The sequence below is a fragment of the Protopterus annectens genome, chromosome 11.part0 (assembly GCF_019279795.1).
Source record: "Protopterus annectens isolate FY-2018-M chromosome 11.part0, PAN1.0, whole genome shotgun sequence".
NCBI lineage: Eukaryota > Metazoa > Chordata > Ceratodontiformes > Protopteridae > Protopterus > Protopterus annectens.
The window spans coordinates 491,956,607-491,973,555 of NC_056745.1; positions in this window are offsets into that span (position 1 = coordinate 491,956,607).

Below are 16,949 nucleotides of genomic sequence, written 5' to 3' on the forward strand. Positions count from 1 at the left end.
TGGGGCAGTAGATGGTCAGCTGTGGCAGAGGGACAAAAACAATATTGTCATTGTATAGTAGGTTGTTGTCATAAGATGAGCTGAATGAGACTATTGGCAGAGTATTCAGCTACGGTAAAAGGACATTTTTACCAGAGCTGTTCTTGTTTCTAGGGTGAGCAGGTTAGGCATTTTACAACTTGGGTATGAGTTTGAGTTTTTGTTGTAGCACAGTGCATGCTGTTTTGCTATGTCTGATTTAAATGAAAGGTTAGGCTCCATAAGAACATCTAGATGTTTTTGCCTTGTGACTTGGATAATTTTATCTCGTGGGTTTTTAAGATGGGAGGGTGGAGGTATCCTGCAACATTTCTGCAGATGCAATGTTTTTTGGGATTGACAGTTATTTTGCATTATCCAGAGCAAATGCTATTAAAGTGTGTCTTAAGTTTGTCTTTAGTGTGTTTTGTAACAAATTGATAGAGCTGTCAGTTGAGGAATATGTGGTCATCAGCCTACATTATTAGATTAAATTATGGGAATTCTTTGTTAATTTTTTTTCTTTTTTAAAAAGAGTAAAAGCAGTATTGGTACTAGCACAGATCCTTAAGAGGTCTCACAAATAAAAGATCCCAAGTCATTGACGATGGCGCCTGTGCCAAGTTGAAAGATTCTGTTTGAGAGCCAATTTATGGCTTCAAGGCCAAATCTGAATGTTTCTAGTTATGCAAGCAGGAGTGAGTTATTAACTCAAATGCACACATCTTATTTATGATAATGAAATCATCAAGAAATCCTCTAACCATATTTGTGTAGTCTGAGTTATTACCCTAGTATATGACATTCATGGTATCATTGCCAGCTCAGAAGGTGTTTTTGCATATCTGAGACAAGGCCATAGCTGTTAATACAACTTAGCATTTGTTTTTCTACTATTCATTTTTATTCTAGCCATGGGACATAAATCAGGGATAGGGTGGTAATCCTTAAGGACCATGTAGGTTGAGTACGTTTGGTAGTGGAATTATAAATGAATGCTTAAAACAACATGGAATGATTTCTGTAGTGAGGAGGAGGTTGCACACAAAGATCAATTCTTTGCCTGTTCGGTGCTACCATTTTCCGAAAACTTTGGTGGAGTGGTATAAAGTTACACCTAGCCCTTCTATCCATTTTTTAGATGTTTGCAGGCAATTTTATTATGACTTTCTTCAATAGGAAAGGTGGAGATGAAATTTCTCTGGGAGGTTCTAGGAGAGTTAATATAAAATTATGAATATTATGTAATTGATGGTTAGTTTAGCTACTCTTTCATTATATTCTGTACAACTCCATCATCTAGCTTTCATGAAGGCTTCAGTTCTACATTGCTGGCCTTCTTGAAGGTTTGTAAAGCATGTCTTAAGAGTACAAGCTTACTGAAACTATCTCAGACACAACCAGTACCATATTAGTATTTACATTACGTTTCATTTTGCACTTATAGCTTCTGCACACCTGAAGTATCTTTCCTGGAAGATCTTATTTCTAATTACCATTACATGCGCCACATCCATGCCATCCATACCATCAATGCAGTGACAGGCTGATATGGTTCTGATGCACAAGGTGACTCTACCATAGTACTGCAGTGTAAAATATTGTAAGAGTAGAGTGTAAGGCATATTTGGCAGGTAGTGAAGCCATTCACAATGATGCCTTATAGCTGTGAGCAACATTGGTTAGTTGGAGTCTCACTAATGTTATCCATTTGTGTTCTAGGTGTACATGAGTCAGCACTAGGATGCCCTTTGCATTTTATGATACCTGTGCCACATCTCTGTCATCCATACCATCAATGCAGGAACAGGCTGATATGGTGCTGATGCACATGGTGACTATAGCACAGTGTACCACAGTACTTCAGTGTAACATGTTGTAGGGAGTGGAGTGTAAGGCATTTTTGGCAGGTAATGTAGCCATCCAGCAATGATGCCTTATAGCTGTTAGTAACACTGGTTGGTTGTGGTCTGTCTAATGTTATCCATTTGTTTGGTAGGTACACATGTGTCAGCACTAGGATGCCCTGTGCATATGATGATACCTGTGCCACATCCCTGTCATCCATAGCATCAATGCAGGGACAGGCTGATATGGTTCTGATACACACAGTGACTTTACCACAGTGTAGCACAGTGCTGGAGTGTAACATGTTGTAGGGAATAGAGTGTAAGGCATATTGGGCAGGTAGTGTAGCCATCCAGAAATGATGCCTTATATCTGTTAGTAACACTGGTTGGTTGAGGTCGGTCTAATGTTATCCATTGTGTACCATCAATGCAGTGACAGGTTGATATGGTTCTGATGCACAAGGTGACAGTACCACAGTGTTCCACAGTACTGCAGTGTAAAATATTGTAAGGAGTAGAGTGTAAGGCATATTTGGCAGGTAGTGAAGCCGTTCACAGTGATGCCATATAGCTGTAACATTGGTTGGCTGTGGTCTCACTAATGTTATCCATTTGTGTTGTAGGTGTAAATGAGTCAGCACTAGGATGCCCTGTGCATTTTATGATACCTGTGCCACATTCCTGTCATCCATACCATCAATGCAGGAACAGGTGGATATGGTTGTGATTCACACAGTGACTGTACCACAATGCACCACAGTACTGCAGTGTACCATGTTGTAGGGAGTAGAGTGTAAGGCATATTTGGCATTCAGTGTAGCCATCCAGCAATGATGCCTTATAGCTGTTAGTAGCACTGGTTGGTTGTGGTCTCTCTAATGTTATCCATTTGTGTTGTAGCAGTACATGTGTTAGCACTTGGATGCTCTGTGCATATGATGATACCTGTGCCACATTCCTGTCAAGCATACCATTAATACAGAGACAGGCTGATAAGGTTCTGATGCACATGGCTACTGAACCACAGTGTACCACAGTAATGCAGTGTAGCATGTTGTAGGGAGTTGAGTGTAAGGCATATTTTGCAGGTAGTGAAGCCATCCACAATGATGCCTTATAGTTGTTAGAAACACTGATTGGTTGTGGTCTCACTAATGTTATCAATTTGAGTTGTAGGTGTACATGTGTCAGCACTAGGATGCCTTGTTCATATCATGATACCTGTGCCACATCCCATTCATCCATACCATCAATGTAGGGACCGGCGGATATGGTTCTAATGCACAAGGTAACTGTGCCACTGTGTACCACAGTACTGTAGTGTAACATGTTATAGGCAGTAGAGGGTAAGGCAAATTTGGCAGGTAGTGTAGCCATCCAGCAATGATGCCTTATAGCTCTTAGTAACACTGGTTGGTTGTGGTCTCTCTAATGTTCTCCATTTGTGTTGTAGGTGTACATTTGTCAGCACTAGTATTCCCTGTGCATATCATGATACCTGTGCCACATCCCTGTCATCCATACCATCAATGCACGGACAAGCTGATATGGCTCTGAAGCACATGGTTACTGTACCACAGTGTACCACAGTACTGCACTGTAACATGTTGTAGGGAATAGAGTGTAAAGCATATTTGGCAGGTAGTGTAGCCATCCAGCAATGATGCCTTATAGCTGTTAGTAACACTGGTTGGTTGTGGATTCTCTAATGTTATCCATTTGTGTTGTAGGTGTATATGTGTCAGCACTGGGATGCCCTGTGCATATGATGATACATTTCTCACATCCCTGTCATCCATACCATTAATGCAGGAACAGGCTAATTTGGTTCTGAGGCGCACTGTGACTGTATCACAGTGGCCCACAGTACTGCAGTGTAACATGTTGTAGGGAGTAGAGTTTAAGGCATATTTGGCATCCAGCAATGATGCCTTATAGTTGTAAGTAACACTGTTTGGCTGTTGTCTCTCTAATGTTATCCATTTGTGTTTTAGGTTTACATGTCTCAGCACTGTGGTGATACCTGTGCCACAACCCTGTCATCCATACCATCAATGCAGGAACAGGCTGATATGGTTCTGATGCACATGCTGACTAAAGCACAGTGTACCACATTACTGCAGGGTAACATGTTGTAAGGAGTAGAGTGTAAGGCATCTTTGGCAGGTAGTGTAGCCATCCAGCAATGATGCCTTATAGCTTTTAGTAACACTGGATGGTTGTTATCTATTTTATGTTATCCATTTGTGTTTTAGGTGTACATGTCTCTGCACTAGCATTCTTGTGTCATATGATGATACCTGTGCCACATCCCTATCATTCCTACCATCAATGCAGGAACAGGCTGATATGGTTGTGATTCACGTGGTGACTGTACCACACTGTACCACAGTACTGCAGTGTACCATGTTGTAGGGAGAAGAGTGTAAGGCATATTTGACATTCAGTGCAGCCACCCAGCAATGATGCCTTATAGCTGTTAGTAACACTGGTTGGTTGTGGTCGCTCTAATGTTATCCATTTGTGTTGTTGGTGTACATGTGTTACCACTAGGATGCCCTGTGCATATGATGATACCTTTGCCACATCCCAGTCATCCATACCACTGATGCAGGAACAGGCTGATATTGTTCTGATGCACATGGTGACTGTAGCACAGTGTACCACAGTACTGCAGTGTAACATGTTGTAGCGAACAGAGTGTAAGGCATATTTGGCAGGTAGTGCAGCCGTCCAGGTATGATGCCTTATAGCTGTTAGCAATACTGGTTGGTTGTTGTCTTTCTAATGTTATCTATTTGTGTTGGAGGTGTACATGTCTCAGCACTAGGATTCCTGTGCATTTTATGATACCTGTGCCACATCCCTGTCATCCATACCATCAATGCAGGAACAGGCTGATAGGGTGCTGATGCACATTGCGACTGTACCACAGTGTAGCACTGTACTGGAGTGTTACATGTTGTAGGGATTAGATTGTAAGGCATATTTGCCAGGTAGTGTGGCCATCCAGCAATGATGCCTTATAGCTGTTAGTAACACTGCTTGGTTGTTTTCTTTCTAATGTTATCGATTTGTGTTGGAGGTGCATATGTGTCAGCACTAGGAAGCTCTGTGCAGATGATGATACCTGTGCCACATTCCTGTCATGCATACCATCAATGCAGAGACAGGCTGATATGGTTCTGATGCAAATGGTGATTGTACCACAGTGTACCACAGTACTGCAGTGTAGATTGTTGTAGGGAGTTGAGTGTAAGGCATATTTTGTAGGTAGTGAAGCCATCCACAATGATGCCTTATAGCTGTTAGAAACACTGATTGGTTGTGGTCTCACTAATGTTATCAATTTGTGTTGTAGGTGTACATGTATCAGCACTAGGATGCCCTGTTCATATCATGATACCTGTGCCACATCCCATTCATCCATGCCATCAATGTAGGGACCGGTGGATATGGTTCTAATGCACAAGGTAACTGTGCCACTGTGTACCACAGTACTGCAATGTAACATGTTGTAGGGAGTAGAGTGTAAGGCAAACTTGGCAGGTAGTGTAGCTATCCAGCAATGATGCCTTATACCTCTTAGTAACACTGGTTGGTTGGGTCTCTCTAATGTTCTCCATTTGTGTTGTAGGTGTGCATGTGTCAGCACTAGGATGCCCTGTGTATATCATGATACCTGTGCCACATCCCTGTCATCCATACCATCAATGCACGGATAAGCTGATATGGTTCTGATGCACATGGTGACTGTACCACAGTGTACCACAGTACTGCAGTGTAACATGTTGTACAGAGTAGAGTGTAAGGCATATTTGGCAGGTAGTGTACCCATCCAGCAATGATGCCTTATAGCTGCTAGTAACACTGGTTGGTTGTGGACTCTCTAATGTTATCCATTTGTGTTGTAGGTGTATATGTGTCAGCACTAGGATGTCCTGTGCATGTGATGAAACATGTGCTACATCCCTGTCATCCATACCATCTATGCAGGAATAGGCTTATTTGGTTCTGATGCACACGGTGACTGTACCACAGTGGACCACAGTACTGCAGTGTAACATATTGTAGGGAGTAGAGTATAAGGCATATTTGGCAGGTAGTGTAGCCATCCAGCAATTATTCCTTATAGCAGTTATTAACACTGGCTGGTTGTGGTCCCTCTAATGTTATCCATCTGTGTTGTAGGTTTATATGTGTCAGCACTAGGATGTCCTGTGCATATGATGATACATGTGCCATATCCCTGTCATCCATACCATCAGTGCAGGGAGAGGCTGATATGGTTCTGATGCACATGGTGACTGTACCACAGTGTACCACAGTACCGCAGTGTAAAATGTTGTAGGGCATAGAGTGTAAGGCATATTTGGCAGGTAGTGTAGATGTCCACAATGATGGCCTATAGCTGTTAGTAACACTGGTTGGTTGTCGTCTCACTAATGTTATCCATTTGTGTTGTAGGTGTACATGTGTCAGCACTAGGATGCACTGTGCATATGATGATTCCTGTGCACATCCCATTCAGCCACACCATCAATGCAGGGACAGGATGATATGGTTTTGATGCAAATGCTGACTGTACCGCAGTGTACCAAAGTACTGCACTCTAACATGTTTTAGGGAGTAGAGTGTAAGGCATATTTTGCAGGTAGTATAGCCGGCCAACAATGATGTCTAATAGCAGTTAGTATCACTTGTTGGTTCTGGTCTCTCTAATGTTATTCATTTGTGTTGTAGGTGTACATGTGTCAGCACTAGAATGTCCTGTGCATATGATGATACTTGCGCCACATCCCTGTTATCCATACCATCAATGCAGGAACAGGCTGATATGGTTCTGATGCACATGGTGACTGTACCACAGTGTACCACAGTACTGCAGTGTAACATGTTGTAGGGAATAGTGTGTAAGGCATATTTGGCAGGTAGTGTAGCCATCCAGCAATGATGCCTTATAGCTGTTATTAACACTAGTCGGTTGTGGACTCTCTAATGTTATCCATTTGTATTGTAGGTGTATATGTGTCAGCACTGGGATGCCCTGTGCATATGATGATACCTTTGCCACATCCCTGTCATCCATACCATTAATGCAGGAACAGGCTGATTTCGTTCTGAGGCACACGGTGACTGTATCACAGTGGACCACAGTACTGCAGTGTAACATGTTGTAGGGAGTAGAGTTTAAGGCATATTTGGCAGGTAGTGTAGCCATCCAGCAATGATGCCTTACAGCTGTTAGTAACATTGTTTGGCTGTTGTCTCTCTAATGTTATCCATTTGTGTTTTAGGTTTACATGTCTCAGCACTATGATGATACCTGTGCCACAACCCTGTCATCCATACCATCAATGCAGGAACAGGCTGATATGGTTCTGATGCACATGGTGACTGAAGCACAGTGTACCATATTACTGCAGGGTAACATGTTGTAAGGAGTAGAGTGTTAGGCATTTTTGGCAGGTAGTGCAGCCATCCAGCAATGATGCCTTACAGCTGTTAGCAACACTGGATGGTTGTTGTCTATTTAATGTTATCCATTTGTTTTTTAGGTGTACATGTCCCAGCACTAGCATTCCTGTGCCATATGATGATATCTGTGCCACAGCCCTATCATTCCTACCATCAGTGCAGGAACAGGCTGATATGGTTGTGATACACATGGTGACTGTACCACACTGTACCACAGTACTGCAGTGTACCATTTTGTAGGGAGAAGAGTGTAAGGCATATTTGACATTCAGTGTAGCCATCCAGCAATGATACCTTATAGCTGTTAGTAACACTGGTTGGTTGTGGTCGCTCTAATGTTATCCATTTGTGTTGTTGGTGTACATGTGTCACCACTAGGATGCCCTGTGCATATGATGATACATTTGCCACATCCCAGTCATCCATACCATCAATGCAGGAACAGGCTGATATGGTTCTGATGCACATGGTGACTGTAGCACAGTGTACCACAGTACTGCAGTGTAACATGTTATAGCAAATAGAGTATAAGGCATATTTGGCAGGTAGTGTAGCCGTCCAGGTATGATGCCTTATAGCTGTTAGTAGTACTGGTTGGTTGTTCTCTTTCTAATTTTATCCATTTATGTTGGAGGTGTATATGTGTCAGCACTAGGATGCCCTGTGCATATCATGCTACCTGTGCCACATCCCATTCATCCATACCATCAATGCAGAGACATGCTGATATGGTTCTGATGCACAAGGTAACTGTACCACAGTGTATCACAGTACTGCAGTGTAACATGTTGTAGGGAGTAGAGTTTAAGGCATATTTGGCAGGTAGTGTAGCCATCCAGCAATGATGCCTTTATAGCTGTTAGTAACACTGGTTGGTTGTGGTCTCTCTAATGTTATCCATTTGTGTTGTAGGAGTGCATGTGTCAGCACTAGGATGCTCTGTGCATATGATGAAACCTGTGCCACATCCCAGTCAACCATAACTTTAATGCAGACAGGCTGATATGGTTCTGATGCACATGGTTACTAAACCACATTGTACTACAGTACTGCAGTGTAACATATTGTAGGGAATAGAGTGTAAGGTATATTTGGCAGGTAGTGTTGCCGGCCAGCAATGATGCCTAAGAGCAGTTAGTAAAACTTGGTTCTGGTCTCTCTGATGTTATCCATTTGTGTTGTATGTGTACATGTGTCAGCACTAGGATGTCCTGTGCATATGATGATACCTGTGCCACATCCCTGTTATCCATACCATCAATGCAGGAACAGGCTGATATGGTTCTGATGCACACAGTGACTGTACCACAGTGTACCACAGTACTGCAGTGTAAAATGTTAAAAGGAGTAGAGTGTAAGGCATATTTGGCAGGTAGTGAAGCCTTCCACAGTGATGCCTTATAGCTGCTAGTAACACTGGTTGGTTGTGGTCTCACTAATGTTATCCATTTGTGCTGTAGGTGTACGTGTGTCAGCACTAGCGTGCCCTGTGCATATGATGATACCTGTGCCACATCCCTGTCATCCATACCATCAATGCAGGGACAGGCTGATATAGTCCTCATGCACATGGTGACTGTACCACAGTGTACCACAGTACTGGAATGTTACATATTGTAGTGAATACATTGTAAGGCATATTTGGCAGATAGTGTAGCCATCCAGCTATGATGCCTTATTGTTGTTAGTAACACTGGTTGGTGTTTGTCTCTCTAATGTTATCCATTTTTGTTGTAAGTGTACATATCTCACCACTGGGATTACTGTGCATAAGATGATACCTTTGCCACATCCCTGTCATCCATACCATCAATGCAAGAACACGCTGATATGGTTCTGATGCACATGGTGACTGTACCACAGTGTACCACAGTACTGCAGTGTAACATGTTGTAGAGAGTAGAGTGTAAGGCATATTTGACAGGTAGTGTACCCATCCAGCAATGATGCCTTATAGCTGTTAGTAAAACTGGTTGGTTGTGGTCTCTCTAATGTTATCCATTTGAGTTGTAGGTGCACATATGTCAGCACTAGGATGACCTGTGCATAAGATGATACCTGTGCCACATCCCTGTCATCCTTACCATCAGTGCAGGAACAGACTGATATAGTTCTGATGCACACAGTGACAGTACCACTGTGTACCACAGTACTGCAGTGTAGATTGTTGTAGGGAGTACAGTGTAAGGCATATTTGGCAGGTAGTAAAGCTGTCCACAATGATGTCTTATAGCTGTTAGAAACACTGAATGGTTGTGGTCTCACTAATGTTATTCATTTGTGTTGTAGGAGTACATGTGTCAGCACTAGGATGCCCTGTGCATATGATGATACCTGTGCCACATCCCATTCATCCATACCATCAATGTATGGACAGGCTGATATGGTTTTGTTGCACAAGGTAACTGTACCACAGTGTACCACATCACTGCAGTGTAACGTTTTGTAGGGAGTACAGTGTAAGGCATATTTGGCAGGTAGTGTATCCATCCAGCAATGATGCCTTTTAGCTGTTAGTAACACTGGTTTGTTTTGGACTCTCTAATGTTATCCATTTGTGTTGTAGGTTTATATGTGTCAGAACTAGGATTCCCTATGCATATGATGATACATGTGCCACGTCCCTGTCATCCATACCATCAATGCAGAGACAGGCTGATAGGTTCTGATGCAGATGGTGACTGTAGCTCAGTGTACCACAGTACTGCAGTGAAAAACGTTATAGGGCGTGGAGTGTAAGGTATATTTGGCATGTAGTGAAGCTGTCCACAATTATGCCTTATAGCTGTTAGTAACACTGGTTGGTTGTGGTATCAGTAATGTTACTCATTTGTGTTGTAGGTGTACATGTGTCAGCACTAGGATGTCTTGTGCATATGATGATACCTGTGCCACAACCTGTTTATCCAGACCATCAATGCAAAGACAGGCTGATATGGTTCTGATGCTCAAGGTATCTGTACCACAGTGTACCACAGTACTGCATTGTAACATGTTGTAGGGAATAGAGTGTAAGGCATATTAGGCAGGAGGTGTAGCTTTCCAGCAATGATGCCTTATAGCTGTTAGTAATACTGGGTGGTTGTGGTCTCTCTAATGTTATCCATTTGAATTGTAGGTGCACATGTGTCATCACTAGGATGCCCTGTGCATATGATAATACCTGTGCAACATCCCTGTCATCCATACTATCAATACAGGGACTGGCTGATATGGTTCTGATTCACATGGTGACTGTACCACAGTGTACAACAGTACTGCAGTGTAAATTGTTGTATGGAGTAGAGTGTAAGGCATATTTGTCAGGTAGTGATGCCATCAACAATGATGCCTTATAACTGTTAGTAACACTGGTTGGTTTTGGTCTCACTGATCTTATCCATTAGTGTTGCAAGTTTACATATGTCAGAACTAGGATGCCCTGTGCAGGTGATGATACCTATGCCAAATCCAAATCATATACCATCAATGTAGGGACAGGCTGATATGGTTCTGATGCACAAGGTAACTGCACCTCAGTGTTACACAGTACTGCAGTGTAATATGTTGTTGGGAGTAGAGTGTAAGCCATATCTGGCAGGTAGTGAACCTGCCCACAATGATGCCTTATAGCTGTTAGTAACACTGGTTGGTTTGTGGTCGCTCTAATGTTAACCATTTGTGTTGTAGGTGTACATGTGTCATCACTAGGATGCCCTGTGCATATGATGATACCTGTGCCACATCCCAGTCATCCATACCATCAATGCAGGAACAGGCTGATATGGTTCTAATGCACATGGTGACTGCAGCATAGTGTACCACAGTACTGAAGTGTAACATGTTGCAGGGAGTAGAGTGTAAAGCATTTTTGGCAGGTAGTGTAGCCATCCAGCAATGATGCCTTATAGCTGCTAGTAACACTGGCTGGTTGTTGTCTCTCTAATGTTATCCATTTGTGTGGTAGGTGCACATGTGTCAGCACTAGGATGCCCTGTGCATATGATAATACCTGTGCCACATCCCTTTCATCCCTACCATTATTGCAGGGAACAGGCGGATATGATTCTGATGCACACGGTTACTGTACCACAGTATACCCAGTACTGCAGTGCAACATGTTGTTGGGAATAGAGTGTAAGGCATATTGGCAGGTAGTGTAGCCATCCAGCAATGATGCCTTATAGCTGTTAGTAACACTGGTTGGTTGTGGTCGCTCCAATGTTAACCATTTGTGTTGTAGGTGTACATGTGTCATCACTAGGATGCCCTGTGCATATGATGATACCTGTGCCACATCCCAGTCATCCATACCATCAATGCAGGAACAAGATGATATGGTTCTAATGTACATGGTGACTGTAGCATAGTGTACCACAGTACTGAAGTGTAACATGTTGCAGGGAGTAGAGTGTAAAGCATTTTTGGCAGGTAGTGTAGCCATCAGCAAAGATGCCTTATAGCTGTTAGTAACACTGGTTGGTTGTTGTCTCTCTAATGTTATCCATTTGTGTGGTAGCTGCACATGTGTCAGCACTAGGATGCCCTGTGCATATGATGATACCTGTGCCACATCCCTGTCATGCATAGCATCAATGCAGGGACAGGCTGATATGGTTCTGATGCACATGATGACTGTATCACAATGTAGCATAGTAATGGAGTGTAACATGTTGTAGGGAATTGAGTGTAAGGCATATTTGGCAGGTAGTGTAGCTGTCCAGCAATTATGCTTTATAGCTGTTAGCAACACTGATTGGTTGTTGTGTGTCTAATGTTATCCATTTGTGTTGTAGGTGTACATCTGTCAGCACTAGGATGCCATGTGCATATGATGATACCTGTGCCGCATCCCTGTCATCCTTACCATCAATGCAGGGACAAGCTGATGTAGTTCTGATGCACATGGTTACCGTACCACAGTGTACCACAGTACTGCAGTGTAACATGTTGTGGGGAATAGAGTATAAGGCATATTTGGCAGATAGTGTAGCCATCCAGCAATGATGCCTTATAGCTGTTAGTAACACTGGTTGGTTGTTGTCTCTCTAATGTTATCCATTTGTATTGTAGGTGTACATGTGTCAGCACAAGGATGCCCTGTGCATATGATGCTCCATGTGCCACATCCCTGTCATCCATACCATCAATGCAGGGACAGGCTGATATGGTTCTGATGCACAAGGTGAGTGTACCTCAGTGTAGCACAGTACTACAGTGTAAACTAATGTAAGGAGTAGAGTGTAAGGCATATTTGGAAGGTAGTCAAGCCTTCCAAATTGATGCCTTATAGCTGTTAGTAACATTGGTTGGTTGTGGTTTCACTAATGTTATCCATTTGTGTTGTAGGTGTATATGAGTGAGCACTAGGATGCCCTGTGCATATTATGATACATGTGCCACATCCCATTCATCCATACCATCAATGCAGGGATAGGGTGATATGGTTCTGATGCACAAGGTAACTGTACCACAGTACATGCTGTGTAACATATTGTTGGGAGTAGAGTGTAAGGCAACTTTGGCAGGTAGTGTAGCCATCCAGCAATGGTGTCTTATAGCTCTTCGTAACACTGGTTGGTTGTTGTCTCTCTAATGTTATCCATTTCTGTTGTAGGTGTTCATGTGTCAGCAGTAGGATTCTCTGTGCATATGATGATACCTGTGCCACATCCCTGTCAACCATAGCATTAATGCAGAGACAGACTGATATGGTTCTGATGCACATGGTTACTGAACCACAGTGTACTATAGTACTACAGTGTAACATGTTGTAAGGAGTAGAGTGTAAGTCATATTTGGCAAGTACTGAAGCCATCCACAATTATGCCTTATAGCTGTTAGTAACACTGGTTGTTTGTGGTCTTACTAATGTTATCCATTTGTGTTGTAGGTGTACATGTGTCAGCACTAGCATGCTCTGTGCATATGATGATACCTGTGCCACATCCCATACATCCATACCATCAATGCAGGGACAGGCTGATATGGTTCTGATACACATGGTGACTGGACCACAGTGTACAACAGTACTGGAGTGTTATATGTTGTAGGGAATTGATTGTAAGGCATATTTGGCAGGTAGTGTAGCCATCCAGCAATAATGCCTTATTGTTAGTAACACTGGTTGGTTGTTGTCTGTCTAATGTTATCCATTTGTGTTGTAAGTGTACATGTCTCAGCACTAGGATTCCTGTGCATATGATGATACCTTTGCCACATCCCTGTCATCCATACCATCAATGCAGGAAAAGACTGATATGGTTCTGATGCACATGGTGACTGTACCACAGTGTACCACAGTACTGCAGTGTAACATGTTGTACAGAGTAGAGTGTAAGGCATATTTGGCAGGTAGTGTAGCCATCCAGCAATGATGCCTTATAGCTGTTAGTAACACTGGTTGGTTGTGGTCTCTCTAATGTTATCCATTTGTGTTGTAGGTGTACATGTGTCAGCACTAGGATGAGCTGTGCATAAGTTGATACCTGTGCCACATCCCTGTCATCCATACCATCAGTGCAGAGACAGGCTGATATGGTGCTGACACACACAGTGACTGTACCACAGTGTACCACAGTGCTGCAGTGTAGATTGTAGTAGGGAGTAGAGTTTAAGACATATTTGGAAGGTAGTGAAGCCATCCACAATGATGCCTTATGGCTGTGTTAGAAACACTAATTGGTTGTGGTCTCACTAATGTTACCAGTTTGTGTTGTAGGTGTACATGTGTTAGCACTAAGATGCCCTGTGCATATGATAATACCTGTACCACATCCCATACATCCATACCATCAATGTAGGGACAGGCTGATATGGTTCTGATGCACATGGTGACTGCACAACAGTGGACCAAAGTACTGCAGTGTAGCATGTTACACAGGGAGTAGAGTATAAGGCATATTTGGCAGGTTGTGTAGCCATCCAGCAATGATGCCTTATAGCTGTAATTAACACTGGTTGGTTGTGGTCTCTCTCCATTTGTGTTGTAGGTTTATTTGTGTTAGCACTAGGATGCCCTGCGCAAATGATGATACATGTGCCACTTCCCTGTCATCCATGCTATCAATGCAGGGACAGGCTGATATGGTTCTGATGCACATGGTGACTTTACCAAAGTGCACCACAGTACAGCAGTGTAAAACATTGTAGGGCGTAGAGTGTAAGGCATATTTGGCAGGTAGTGAAGCTGGCCACAATGATGCCTTATAGCTGTTAGTAACACTGGTTGGTTGTGGTCTCACTAATGTTATCCATTTGTGTTGTAGGTGTACATGTGTCATTACTAAGATGGCCTGTGCATATGATGATACCTGTGCCACATCCCTTTCAGCCATACCATCAATGCAGGGACAGGGTGATATGATTCTGATGCACACAGTGACTGTACCACAGTGTACCACAGCACTGCAGTGTAACATGTTGTAGGGAATAGAGTTTAAGGTATATTTGACAGGTAGTGTAGCCATCCACAATGATGCCTTATAGCTGTTAGTAACACTGGTTGGTTGTTGTCTCTCTAATGTTCTCCATTTGTGTTGTAGGTGTACATGTGTCAGCACTAGGATGCCCTGTGCATATGATGATACCTGTGCCACATCGCTGTTATCCATACCATCAATTCAGGAACAGGCTTATATGGTTCTGATGCACACAGTGACTGTACCACAGTGTACCACAGCACTGCAGTGTAACATGTTGTAGGGAATAGAGTGTAAGGCATATTTGACAGGTAGTGTAGCCATCCAGCAATGATGCCTTATAGCTGTTACTAACACTGGTTGGTTGTTGTCTCTCTAATGTTATCCATTTGTGTTGTAGGTGTGCATGTGTCAGCACTAGGATGCCCTGTGCATATGATGATATCTGTGCCACATCCCAGTCATCCATACCATCAAGGCAGGAACAGACTGATATATACAGTACTGCAGTGTAACATGCTGCGGTGAGCAGAGTGTAAGGCATTTTTGGCAGGTAGTGTAGCCATCCAGCAATGGTGTTTATAGCTGTAAGTAACACTAGTTGGTTGTGGTCTCTCTAATGTTATCCATTTGTGCTGTAGGTGCACATTTGTCAGCACTTGGATGCCCTGTGCATATGATGATGATACCTGTGCCACATCCCTGTCATCCGTAGCATCAATGCAGGGACAGGCTGATATGGCTCTGATGGACACAGTGACTGTACCACAGTGTACTACAATACTGAAGTGTAACATGTTGTAGGGAATAGAGTGTAAGGCATATTTGGTAGGTAGTGTAGCCATCCAGCAATGATGCCTTATAGCTGTTAGTAACACTGGCCAGTTGTTGTCTTTCTAATGTTATCCATTTGTGTTGGAGGTGTACATGTGTCAGCACTAGGATGCCCTGTGCATATGATGCTATATGTGCCACATCCCATTCATCCATACCATCAATGCAGGGAAAGGCTGATATGGTTCTGATGCACAAGGTAACTGTACCGCAGTGTACCACAGTACTGCAGTGTAATATGTTGTAGGTAGAAGAGTGTAAGGCATATTTGGCAGGTAGTGTAGCCATCTAGCAATGATGCCTTATTGTTGTTAGTAACACTGGTTGGTTGTTGTCTCTAATGTTATCCATTTGTGCTGTAGGTGTACATATCTCAGCACTAGGATTCCTGTGCATATGATGATACCTTTGCCACATCCCTGTCATCCATACCATCAATGCAGGAACAGGATGATATGGTTCTGATGCACACGGTGACTGTAGCACAGTACTGCAGTGTAACATATTGCAGAGAGTGGAGTGTAATGCATATTTGGCAGGTAGTGTAGCCACCCAACAACGATGCCTTATAGCTGTTAGTAATACTGGTTGGTTGTGATTTTTCTAATGTTATCCATTTGTGTTGTAGGTGTACATTTGTCAGCACTAGGATGACCTGTGCACAAGATGATACCTGTGCCACATTCCTGTCATCCATACCATCAATGCCGGGACAGGCTGATATGGTTCTGATGCACACATTGACTGTACCACAGTGTACCAAAGTATTAGTGTAAACTGTTGTAGGGAGTAACAGTGATTGGTTGTAGTCTCACTAATGTTATTATTTTGTGTTGTAGGTGTACATTTTTCAGCAGTAGGATGCCTGTGCATATGATGATACCTGTGCCACATCCCATTCATCCATACCATCAATGCAAGGACAGGCTGATATGGTTCTGATGCACATGGTGTCTGTACCGCAGTGTACCACAGTAATGCAGTGTAAAATGTTATAGGGCGTAGAGTGTAAGGCATATTTGGCTGGTAGTGAAGCTGTCCACAATGATGCCTTATAGCTGTTAGTAACACTGGTTGGTTGTGGTCTCACTAATGTTATCCATTTGTGTAGTAGATGTACATATGTCATCACTAGGATGCCCTGTGCATATGATGATACCTGTGCTACATCCCTTTCAGCCATACCATCAATGCAGGGACAGGATGATATGGTTTTGATGCAAATGGTGACTGTATCGCAGTGTGCTACAGTACTGCAGTGTAACATGTTGTAGGGAGTAGAGTGTAAGGCATATTTGGCAGGTAGTGTAGCCATCCAGCAATGATGCCTTATTGCTGTTAGTAACACTGGTTGGTTGTGGACTCTCTA